This window comes from Dunckerocampus dactyliophorus, chromosome 2 (genome assembly GCF_027744805.1).
Source record: "Dunckerocampus dactyliophorus isolate RoL2022-P2 chromosome 2, RoL_Ddac_1.1, whole genome shotgun sequence".
Classification (NCBI taxonomy): Eukaryota; Metazoa; Chordata; class Actinopteri; order Syngnathiformes; family Syngnathidae; genus Dunckerocampus; species Dunckerocampus dactyliophorus.
Genome location: NC_072820.1, coordinates 37668177 through 37681703, shown reverse-complemented (window position 1 = coordinate 37681703; position 13527 = coordinate 37668177). Strand labels below are relative to the sequence as shown.

At 41.2% G+C, this 13527-nt stretch overlaps 1 protein-coding gene across 1 annotated transcript in view; it reads right to left on the bottom strand.

Annotated features, from left to right (window-relative positions):
• The window catches only part of raraa (retinoic acid receptor, alpha a), a 212317-nt gene that overhangs the window by 120713 nt on the left and 78077 nt on the right, over positions 1 to 13527 (bottom strand). The gene's annotated exons all lie outside the window — the stretch shown is intronic.

The following is a 13527-nucleotide window of genomic DNA, read 5'->3' as shown; positions in this document are numbered from 1 at the left end:
GAACCTTCCAATGCTCGACTTAGGTGTTCTATATAAACAACTTATTAATACATTTTTGCTTTGTTCTTTACAGATTTCAATCATTACGCATTCTAAAATGTTATGTTAGTAGTCTGTCTATTCATTATGTCCCGTGTCCATTGCCATACTATCACACATCATTACTTGTGACATAACTTGAGACTTGAAATTAAGGACTCGAGACTTACTTGAGATTTGCAAAACACTGACTTGCTTCCACCTCTGCAAGTGAATATCTGAACAGGTCAAAAAGTGTGTCAGTTATCTGCTGCTGCCTTAATCCTCTTGAACATGGAAATGCCAGAGCTTCACAGGTTGTTACTGGAATCTTTTTCCCTTCCACACATCATGGAGCTGGTGGATGTTACACCTTGCCCTTGAGTTAAGCTAGGTAAAGGTCTGGAGACATACATTACGTCTTCAGGTTCAGCATCCTCAGCAAAGCATTTGTCATCTTGGAGGTGTGTTTGGGCTTATTCTCATGTTGAAAAACCGCCATGTGGCCCACTTTCCCAAGGAGGGGATCATGCTCTGCTTCACAATGTCACAGTACATGCTGGAATTCTTGTTTCCCCTCAATGACAAAGCTCCACAGTGCTGGCAGCCCTTATGCAGTCCCATACTATGATTCTACCACTCACTTGTACTGCTAGCTATTTAGACAATAATGTATGTGTTGACTCATTTTAGTGGATAGTAAATCTATAATGCTATTTAAGCTGCACACGTCATACTTAAAGTTTCATTTCTATAATATTGTTCCTTGAGAAGATATAATAAAACATGGTTGCTGAAATGACAAAGGTGTACTCACTTTTGTGAAAGATTGTATATGACCCTCTGTCGTCACATTTGGTTGGAGACAATCAAATAACAGGAAGGTCACTCTCTATTTGGACGTGACGTCAACTTTGAACCAGGGAATGGGCAGAATAACATTTGTTTAATGTCCAGTCTGACTAATACAGACATGTTCTCATGTACAACTCCCCCCAAATTAGTTCAAGGTTGCATATTCTGTGTGTAAGAATCGGAGGCCATTTGTAAACACAAGACTAAGTCAATAATCACAAGGTCAAACAATGCAATATACTTAAGACAGCACATACATAAGCCTGTGCATGTGTGTGTGGTATGAGGTGGCTCACTCACGCCATCGTCAACCTTGTTCCACTTAGCCAAAGAGGCCCCCCGCACAAATGAAGACCACATTTCGGAGTAGGAATGAACCACTCACAACTCACACACACACACGTACACAAACACAAAACATATATAGTAAAAACACTTGCCATATTCCATGCCTCAGCAAACACACGATATTTACATTACATTGTATTCTCAAAGGGGAACAGCTTGCTCAAGAGGATGTTCCAGCTTTGCCCCAGCAAACACATACACACACACACACACACACACACACACACATAATCAGCATGCATCCTTGCACACATAAGGTTGTGTCACCTTTGAATACCTATACGTATACAGGATGTCAAGTTAACAATGTTTTGAGAAAAGACTGGAGCACATATTTCAACACAGAAGATCCGATGACACGAGAGTGAATGACGCACTTAAAGGCAGGGCCCCTTCCTGTTTATGCCGCAACTCGCTCGCTGGAGGATCAAAAAAGATGTGCGGCTGTGCCCTCTTAAAAGGGGGAGGCATGCAGTTACTATACAGTACGCGATTCAAAACTAATTGTAAAGACTTGATATACTGTCACAGTGAACAATTCTCTGTGCCTGAGTCTATTTGTGCTAAGTGTCAATGTTTTGGTGTCAAGCATTGTGGGTGTGAAAGGAAAAGCACCAAGCTAAATGTCAGTGCCTGACCAGGGGGGCTTGTTAGCCTCGAGAAAGCTGGGTTTATTCAATTGAATAATCTATCATAGAGTGTTTATACCTGGACCAATGTCAGTATATTCACATTAAAATGACAGTGAAAAAGGCTCGCCTGTATGAACTGCAGATAATGGTCTTATCTTAGAGATGCAACTTCAGTGGAAGCTCCAAATATACCCCCAGATTTGACCATTTTCCCATAAGAAATAATGCAAATAGAAATAATAATCTGCTCCAGTGGCAATCTGTTTCGCTTATAAAACCTTAAACCTTTAACAGTACAGTATAAAAGTCTAAGTCACATTCTATCATGTGTACAACAATGAATGACGTTTGACAAGGGTGTAATGCTCAGGTCAGTCAGATCCTACAACAACGTGTATAGTGGCTACACAGACAACCTCTGGCTAGCACTGATAGCTAATTACGGACATATTTTACAGAAAAAATGTGTTTCAAAATCCAAATTTAAATTACTTGTTTTCTCAGGTATTAATACATGAATTTTACAGCATTGATTAATTAATATAAAGAGATATTTATTAAGGATGTAAATCTCTTTGTGATAGACAATTTGATTCAAATCTGTATACACAGGTTACAATAGGATTCAAAAATTACATATTTTAAAAACAGAACAATTCCATACAATTCAATGCAGCGTACAAACGATATGATACGATTAGATTCTATGGTTAATATTTGTTGATGTAGACATTAATCTTACATTCTAAAATAAAATGCCAATTATATGAAAGTGGCATTCTTACAGTGGTTCATGCTATAAGGCACTGGCGAATATAAAGTCAACAGAATAATATCCATCCATCCATCTTCAATGCCACTTATCCTCACTAGGGTCATGGGTATGCTGGAGCCTATCCCAGCTGACTTCAGGCGAGAGGCAAGGTACATCTTGGACTGGTCGCCAGTCAGTCAATCGCAGGGTACACATAGACAAAAACAGAAGAATATGCCAAATGTATTCATTGTTTAGACAAAAAGAAGACTTGCTGAATGAACATATTTGTTTGCTGAGATCAATATTTTACATTCTATATTTTATATCTATATTTTTATACCTGTTACATTTGGAACACTTAAGTTTTAACATTTCTTAATGTTGGTAGAAATGGAAGTGGAGCCTCCAAACTAAGTTTCGTTGTATACTGTGTGCAATGACAATAAACATCGATCATTTATCTATCTATAAAAAAAATACCGTAACAGAAGTCTTAACCTTCAGTCCAATCGATAATACAAAATAAATAAATAGTTCAAAGCCCCTTAAATAATGACATCTCTTCAAAAGTGGCAAAAATTTGTCCAAGCACAGATACAGTAAGTAAATAGAACTATTGTCACATGTGTGCAACGACAATGCTGTCCCATACAATCCCATACTCAAAATGTCATAACAATATTAAGCGTGCAACATTTCAATCTGAGCATAGTCTTTTCAACACACTTGATAACAAGGTGCAACATTTCAAAGTAAACAAGTTACAAAGCAAAAAAGTTACCATACGCAAAGCCAATGAATCCCTATGAGACACACAAATATATGAACAAAAAATACATTTTATAGAGAATAATTGTACAGGGTGGGTTACACAGAGTGGTCTATAAGTTTCCATAAATAGGAAAATGTATAATGTATCATTTTTTTTTGTTTCAGATCCGATTCCCAGATCTCTCCCCTATTAAGTTCTGCCTTTGGGGGCACTTGAAGGCCATTGTGTATCAGGTGAAGATAAAAGACATAAATCACATCAAGGCACGTATCACCAACGCCATGACAAGCATAACTTCAGCTAATGCTAATGCTAATGCAAGTTCATCAACAGTGGAAAACAATATGTTTTTGAAACAGAGCACGTTATATAAATAAAAACATGAAATTTTATGTTTCCTATGTATGGAAACTTGCTGCTGTTTTACATGCAAAATAATTATAAATGACATATGGATGAAACTTGTTGATGCAGACTTCCCGTACATCCTGGCAAGATCAAATCCAATAGTGTTTCGCAACTTTCTTTGGCCCCATGGCAGGTTATTTAGCAGTCACATTAAAAAATTCACGGACAGTGTAATGCGATTTGTGTGAACATTTCAGATGAAGCACGAATCCCACAAAAACCGAGGTTGCAGTGTATATGGGATATATACTGTATAAATACTGTAGCTGACCACCAGTGCCCTAAGCTAAGTGATGCAGCAAACATTCACGCAGCATGCGTTTGTAGGTCAGGGTCAACACACTTGACAACACAACCGGTTGGTGACACAACATGCTGTGACCTCTCTAGGACACACACATGCATAAACCAGCATATACTGTACATCAAGGGTGTGTGCGTGTGCGTGTGTGAGACTGGCCTAGAAGCCCCAATACAAATAGCAAAGCTTTGAGATTAAGAGCAGGCATTGGCAACATACAGGGATATATAATATCTAATCTGTTGGGGAGTTACATTGACATAGTGCCACCTGGAAGCACGCCAAACAACAGCTGGATGGAGCCGAGCTTAGAGTTTATTTGAATGGAACGATATTGTGTTTGAATGTAAGGATTCAGGGACTGACCTCCCCATAAGAGTAAAAGTGCATGGTTAATCCCCCTCTAATAGAAACACATTCCAAGAAGATATTTCTCCTTGCCCCCCCCCCCCAAACACCCCTCCCCCCACATGCTCTCACAGAGTCATAAATATCACATTTAAAAATGCATGGGCTCCATAAGCTGCCAAGGCCTTTCTATTAACAGTGTCATAGTGTAGCTGACTATAGCTGCTGACGGCAGCCTGGGAATTCAGCTGTCCATTAAGAGGGGGTGGGGGGCGTGGGGGTAGATGAGCTTGTAGGATGAAGGATGAGAGACAGAATTTACTCATTTTTCTTGTTGGCATGGCACTGCAATCTGATGCCTTGATGCTTCAGCAAGTGGATAAAATGCAGTAGTGAAGTATTGAAATAAACTAAGCAGCACATTTGCTCAGACAGTTAAAGTGTATCTGTGTGTGTGTGTGTGTGTGTGTGTGTGTGTGTGTATGTGAGTGTGTGTGTTCACCAGGTTTACACACCCGTAGACCACGCTGCCTCTCGGCTGAGGCAAAGATGGATTGATTTGAGTGTTCCTGAGAGATTTTCCCCAGTGTCCTTAGGCGCTCACCAGATGACTATTGATCGCTTAATTGATTGATTGGCATCTGGCCGACAATGAGTCAAAAACATCATCACTCTTCCACGGACCCGAGCGCTCAGCACCCCCCCACCCCAGATAAGGATTGGAGAACAGAATTTAAACAGCTACATCTTCAAGACAAAAATTGTTTCCCTAAGGAAGACGCTCAATAACTCTTCACCAGCGCGGTTCTGGAGATAGTATCGTCCTGAAAATACACTACACTTCACTGGAACTTAAAATACAATGCAGGTATAAAGCATTAATCTGTCATAATCCAAGCATGTGCTCATTTATCAAGCCTCCTCATCTATGCGTCCTTGAACGCGACGCTTAACGTCAACCTGCGCTTGATAAGAGCATCTGCTTAATGTCTTTGAATTAAAATGTAAATGAGATTTCAATGGTTTGGGTGAGACTCCTACATGCCAGAGTGCATTTTCCCCCTCATAGTTCTACACTTCCCATCCCCGCCTCCCTTTGCGACTAGAAGTCAAACATGGACTATGAAAATTAATGAGCGAGTCGCTAAAGCAGTAGTGACACTTGCGAACAAGGCTCTTGTCCCTTTAATGGACCATATAGACAATGTCGGACGCATTTCAATTAACACACAATGGAATTACATCATACCATGACATATAGCCACAACTGGGTGACGCGTGAGGACGATAACGACAATCCCTTTTAATGGAGCATTGTGGACAAAGGGACTTAATAGGAAGTGTAAAATCACGATGTAGGCAGTGTCTAAAGGGGTGAGTGACACCCGGGAGAGAAGCTGTTACATCTTAATGCACTGCTGCCACCGGGATGAATCGGCGCCGTCGATGGGGGTTGGACACCATCTGAAGGCCGCTAACAGCCGCCGCTGTCAGGCTCACATTAACCTTGAGAACAGCCAGGGGACCGTGTTAGCCCTGCTGACCTCTCGTCTTCACACACATGCACACAGCCCTCTTCTGTCCGCATGTATGACTGAAGGGTGTGTGTGTGTGTGTGTGCATGTGTGTGTTTGTGTGTTTATGTCAATCCTCTCACCAGTGTCTTATGAGCACCATCAGTGGGATTAAATCAGTCCATCACAGGCTGCTCCAAGACCATAAGGGCTGTCTGGGCTGGCGCGAAATCACCTAAGTCTATCCTTTTGCCCCCGAGGTTAAGGTCCATGTAGACCAGTAATAGCGCTCTCTAAGCTAATTTGTGTACACAGGTGCAGACATGGCCGACCAGATGTGCTCGTCAACCACGTTTGACAAAGGAGATTAAACATTTGTCTGTGAAATCTAAACAGAAACTCTAATGTATTCCATCCGATCTGAAGACCACTCAAATGAAATTGAGGGCAACAATATTTTGATTTGGACTGGCATATTCCGAGTAACGAGAGTGAATATTTAGCACCACAGTGGTTTGGTCTGTTTAGGCATGGCAAGGAATAGTGTCAGGAAGAGACAGAAGTGGAAAAAAATTGAGAACTTGACAAAATATAGCGACCAGTCCACGGTGTACCCCGCCTCTCGCCCAAAGTCAGCTGGGGCAGGCTCCAGCATACCCGCGACTCATGTGAGGATAATCAGGATAGAAGATGGATGGATGGATATTATTCTGTTGACTTTATATTTGCCAGTGGATGGACAAAATATATGCCGGTAGACAATAGAAATCTGAGATCAGAAATGGATCGCAAGCACAAAATCTTGGAAAAAAAAACATTATCAAGACTTTATCAAACAGAAATCCCCAAATTAACAATAAAAAAGAATTTCTCTTAGAGATGAATAAAGTATCTATCTATGTAAAAAAAGAAAATCACGTAAAATCGATATATCAGAGTCGTAATGTAAGATCCGCCATTCATTTGCCTGTTATTTTAAACAGATTGCTGCAAATGTGCGCGCTTTCACACATCGGCACACAATCCAACAATCAGATCATTAGATAATGTCAGCACCAACCATTGATTCCAACACAACAGAGTGCAACATGTGTGTGCATGAATGCGTTTGTCAGCCCAATACAACCTCACCTCCAAACCACACAGTTCAGTTCACAAACAGTTGGTGCCGGCGCTGGGTATTTCTTTCGCTTTCTGTTATGACCGGTGGTGGTTTGAGATTGTAATACAACCAGCGATGCTGCACGCATGCATGCCTGTGCAGATTTGTGTCGGTGCTCGTCAGTCTCCCATTAACTGGGAGAACCATCACTTTGGTACAACAATACTAGATCTGGGATGACGCAAAACTCTCCATCCTGTGGTGGCAGCAGAAGTCAGATCAGGGATTACCAGTCCAAGATGATTTGAATACCACCCTTTTAAGAGCCTTGACTGCGGTGATACGAAAACACAAATCAAGCACCAGGTTGCATCCACAAGTTCAGTCCAGGTACCTTGATTGCCAACCCTTGTCACATTTTTTTGCCATCCGACTGTCCTGTTACACACACACACACACACACACACACACACACACACACACACACACACACACACACACACAGGCTTTTGAGGGCGCAAAAAGCTTTTTAAAGTGCATTTGTGCCTGAGTGGCCAGAACATTGTGCACAGCGCTGTTTCATGACAAGTCACAGCGCTTCTGTGCGACCATGCACGCATTGGGTGGAATGATATTTTTAGAAAGCTGCTGACAATCACATCCCCAAACGGGTGTAATCGTATTATGCCGCAGGTGCTAAAAGCCTTGTGTTAGGAGTGCGTCACAGGAGGAGGAAAAAAAAAAAAACGCTCTTTGGTGCGTCTTTACCAAGAAGCTTTGAAGAAAAGTATCAGCAGGCACATGAAGGACGGTATACATACAAAGTCAGCATTAAAGAAAAACACTGAGAGGAGGAAGAAAGAATCCTAAGAGGGCAGTTTTCCCAGAACTCAAGAGAAGACAAAGGAGGATGATATTACATTTTCTGCAGTGGCACATGTTGGATGGTGCTTTTGGTATCGGCACCTCTTGAAGGTTTTTAACGGCGGCGGTGATGATAGATGAAAGACTGAACTTTAATCAGAATGGTGCCTGAAGCATTTTCAGGGCGGTAAACAGATTAATCAGTCAAGCCCTCCTTCCATCCTCCTTCTCATTCTGCTGTACTCCTTCCTCAGCACATGACCACTTCTGACACTGGCATGCCATTAGTCTCTTTCCCATCAGCACCTTGTCCTGCTCCTTCCCTCCTCCACCATATGCCCCTCATTTTTACCTCAGGAAAAAAAAACTCCAACTCCTCCCACTGGAACATCCCTAGTGGGCCTGGAACTTCAAAGCACCTCATCAGGCCATTGTACAAGTATATATCTCATAGCTTCATTCCCCATGAAATGATAGGGTGTGAGATCTACTTGTATATGAAAACACTGGCTATTCATAGGCTCTTGTTGTAATGGTTTATTGCCTCTATCATGTGATATAGCTAAACTGCAGAAACATATCTTTGAAAATCCAGCGAGACAAAGATATGAAAGAAAATAGCTGAAAGAGCATCCAAGCATAATAAAATGTCCGCTTTGTTTGAAATGTTTATCTATTAAACCGGTCCTGTGTGAGTGCTGCTACGGATATTGGCTCAAGGAAAAAAAAGTGTTAAATGATGGAAAGACAGACCACTGCACATTTTAAAGTACCGTACTAATGGGCATAATATTCCATTTACTGATGGGTAAATGTGCTGTCAATTGTGTGGAATTGTTAAGTTAAGCATATCTCAAAGCCATTAAGAGAAAATGGAATGCACTACTTGGCTGCAACCAGCAGAGGCACTGTTGATTCAGTGTCAACGACTTTGCTGTAAAATATAAATAATCCATTAAAATAAATACAAATAAATTGACCATCCCACAATCAATCAAGGAAATACAGTCAAATATGTCTCAAATCCCAGATTTTAAAGCTCTGAGAAGCAGACATGAAACAAAAGACCAGGCGGGAAGTGATGTAATGTTGTTCCAACAACACTGCAGCTCTGCTTAGCTTTTGGCTCTGACATGATAGTGATTTGGTGTAGTCACTTACGGGAAAATAAAATTGCAGATCTTTCAAGGCTTCCCAGTCATGGGCGGAGAGATTTACGTAAACTAGCTGGATTGTTAAGTCTATACGACTTGCTGAAATTTCTGACATAGGCAGCTAACATTAAAATTACTTCATGGTTTTGCAGGCACTGCAGGGACAGAAATGTATGTACAGTAAATAAGAGTAAATAAAACATTTAAACCATAAATAAGATGCTTGTGTGTTGCTACAAATGTGTTCCCTAGGGGAGCTGAGTGGTCGGTGGACAAGAGTGATGTCAAGGGTTCAGAGTAGAGTTTCAGCTTGGCGTGTGTTATTGCTAAACACCTGTTGTTCCGGCAATCAAGTCTGGCATTTAGTTACTAGTGACCAGTGTAGAAGACTACATATCATTCACAGCATCTTTGAATGTGTCTTTTGAATGCCTTATATGTATTTTAGTTCATTTAGCCATTTTTATGCTTGAACATGCTTAATTTAGGCAAACAATACATAAAATTAGCTTCAATATGCTTTTTTTTTTTTTTTTTTACTAATAATAGGCCGTCTTCAACCACAAAACAGCATGATTTATTATTTTATATATTTTTTTTAAAACTGCAATAGAGTGAAGCCGTGAAATTCGAACAGTGATGAGGGACGACACCAAGCCAGTGAAGTTTTTTTCAAAGCTTGTCCATAATAAGCCTGCTATAAAGCCTTTTTTTTTTACACAAATCTGTCTCACCAAGAAAAAAAATGACTACAAAAGTCAATGGTGTGCAAACCCTGACAGATAAATGTGACATGCAGTTGCAATGCATTCACAGGTGCAGGTGTTGCTGTGCTGCGTTTCAATCAAACTTGACACCTCCATAATTTTCCTCTGAAGTTTTGATCGGTGTAGAGAGCCTTAATACATGCCCTAGAAATTGCAAAAAAAGAATCAAGTTGTGCAATAAAAGTTAAGAAACATTGTAACTTTGCAGGCAACTGTGCATGACAACAGAGAGATACACGATCTAATTTGAGAACTGTCAAAATGTGTTGGTGTTACGCCTTCTTCTTCTTCTTCTCTACCCACCGTCATTTTGTCAAGGAAAGAATTGAGCATGTTTCTTGGCATAATGATGCTGGCATCCGTGTTCTAGTTTGAATCATACACAAAAGCACCTCGGGAGAGAGAAAATGCTAATAAAGCTATTAATGATAGATCAGCACGTAACTCAAAGTGGCAGCGAGCGAGGAGGAAGACAAGCTCGGGAGCATCATCATCTTAAGAGAAATGGCGTGAATAAAGGAATGTGTGGGAGTTTAGAGAGAAAGGAAGCTGGACTAAAAAAAAAAAAAGAAAAAACAGAACTGCACTTGCTTGTCGGGAAAATTGGAGCAGGAAAGCTAGTTAACATACGAGCACCCACACGTGTATGCACACGGGGAGGCAGTCATAATGCACTTGTACATTTAATGCGCACATCATAAGATTAACTCCAAGGGGATGAGGATGTTTGTGTGAATTGAGGCCATTAGCTCTGTTCTCTGAGGATTTTTCAACAACTTTTCTCTCATAAACAGTCATTGTTTTCTTTTTCATTTTCATTTGGTGCCCCATTATCTTGTACAAGGTAGCTGGAGTAAGACTTAGTGAGAAATCCATGTTGGTTTTAATTTCCGCAGTGCACTAATACTGCAATATACACATCTGAGAAGGTGTACCTTGAGAAAAAATGTGTTCATCCTTCAATTTAATGCAGCAGTCTTTTCTCTAATGCAAGAAATGGTATTGTGCTTGTATTGTTTTTAAAAAGAAGCCTAATGGAGTCCTGACTCAGGGAGCTGGGAAACATATCCAACCTCAGTATAACTTACAGGAATCCGCAGCACTGACTAAAAACATGGAACACGAACATGTTTGCCAATGCTGCACACCGTTTCACATTTGCCATTTCCTGAAAAGTGGCTGAGAAATCTCCACGGCCCAATAATGCAGATGGAGTCTGCGGAAATGTAGCAGTCCAGCTGAAAGTGATTTGGTGGGATGACGAGAGTGAGCTACGGAGACAGACTGATGGAAGGAAAGACACGGAATGGCTCTGTCGTCCCATTTCTCCATACATGCCGATTGATTTGTCCTGACAACACAAGAACCCATACACAACTCTTGAGTGCTCCCACACACACACTCGCTCTTCCACAGGCACGGCAAGGGATTAGGAGAGGGTGTGAAGTCAAGCCCGTGTCCAGACCAACATGGTGATTTGGAAAAAGTTGTTTTTGGTTTGCCTTTTGTCCAACTGCATTGCCAGTTACTGAAAATGACTTCTTAGAAACTGTGGGCAATGTGAGCTTTTAAAAAATTTTAAAAGCTGCTTTTTCTGTCTCTTTTGTATGATATAACAGAAAGTATACTGCATATATACAGTCATCACATCCTGACATACAGCGACCCATTCTTGCATAATCAGTGTTTGGAGTTTGTCCGAATTTTTGTTTGTCCACCCGCCTCTTGAGGACTAACCGCAAGTCCTCAAAGGGATTAAGGTCTGAGATTAAGGTCTGTACCTAAAATATGTTTTGTTCCCACAGCCAGTTAGTTATCACTTTTGCCTTACGGCAAGGTGCTCCATCATGCTGGAAAAAAGCATCGGTTGTCACCAAACTGTTCATGGACTGTTGGGAGATGTTGCTCTCAGAGTTCTTAGGCAAAACTGTGTGTCAGCCGACTCTTGGATGAGAAGCAACCCCACAAAAGAATGATTTCAGGATGCTTTACTGTTGACATGACACAGGACTGATGGTAGCACTCACGCCTTTTCTTCTCTGGACAATATGTTTGTCACACCAAAATGAACACAAAATGCAGTTTTTAACCAAAACTTTTTATTATTAAGGGAGAAAAAAAATCCAAACCTACATGGCCCTGTGTGAGAAAGTGATTGCCCGCCCTGTTAAAACATAACTCAAGTGTGGCCGGCCAACCAAAATGCCCCCAGGAGTGCAGTGACGACTCACCCAAGAAGTCACAAAAGACCCCACAACAACATCCAAAGAACTGCAGGCCTCACTTGCCTCAGTTAAGGTCAGTGTTCATGACTTCACTATAAGAAAGGCACTGGGCAAAAATGGCCTGTGTGGCAGGTTTCCAAGACCAAAACCACTGCTGAGCAAAAAGAACATTAAGGCTCATCTCAATTTTGACAGAAAATATCTTGATGATCCCCAGGACCTTTGGGTAAATCCTCTGTGGTCTGACGAGACAAAAGCTGAACTTTTTGGAAGGTGTGTCTCATTACATCTGGCGCAAAAGTAACGCCTCATTTCAGAAAAGAACATCATACCAACAGTAAAATATGGCGGTGGTAGCGTCTGGGGCTGTTTTGCTGCTTCAGGACCTGGATGACTTGCTGTGATAAATGGAATCATGAATTCTGCTGTCTACCAAAAAACCCTGAAGGAGAATGTCCGGCCATCTGTTAGTGACCTCAAGCTGAAACCAACTTGGTGTTCTGCAGCAGGACAATGATACAAAACACACCAGCAAGTCCACCTCTGAATGGCTGAAGAAAAACAAAATGAAGACTTTGGAATGGGCTAGTCAAAATCCTGACCGGAATCCTATTGAGATGCTGTGGCATGACCTTAAAAAGGCGCTTCATGCTGGAAAACCCTTAATGTGGCTGAATTACAACAATTCTGCAAAGTGGGCCAGAATTCCTCCACAGCGCTGTAAGAGACTCATTGCAAGTTATCACAAATGCTTGATTGCAGTTGTTGCTGCTAAGGGTGGCCCAAACAGTTATTAGGTTTAGGGGGCAATCACTGTTTCACACAGGGTCATGTAGGATTGGATTTTTTTTCTCCCTTAATCATAAAAAGTTTCATTTAAAAACTGCATTTTGTGTTCAGTTGTGTTGTTATTGACTCATATTAAAATTTGTTTTATGATTTAAGTGTGACAAGCATGCAAACAAATAAGAAATCAGGAAAGGGGCAAACACTTTTTCACTCCACTGTAGATATGATTTGCTCTTGTTTTTGTTGTTGGCATACTTCTGAATGGCAGCAGAGTTTACTTGCAAGTATTCCAAGACTTGGTTCACTTGATTGGTGCACAACAGAGTTCGGATGATCGTGTTCACACTGACCAACTGAACCATATTAACAGAGTAAATAAGTTTGTTTTATAAGAACCAAACGTGTGTGTTAATGCACCCTCAGTGTTATATTTATATTTTATCCATGTTCCCCTCCCTGAGTTACCACCTTATCGTGGTGGAGGAGTTTGTGTGTCCCGATGATCGTAGGAGCTAAGTTGTCGGGGGCTTTTATGCCCCTGGTAGGGTCACCCATGACAAACCGGTCCTAGGTGAGGGCCCAGAAAAAGAATGGCTCGATAGACCCCTATGATGAAACAAACCATGGGACCACGTTTTCCCTTGCCTGGGTCACCGGGGCCCCCCTCTGGAGC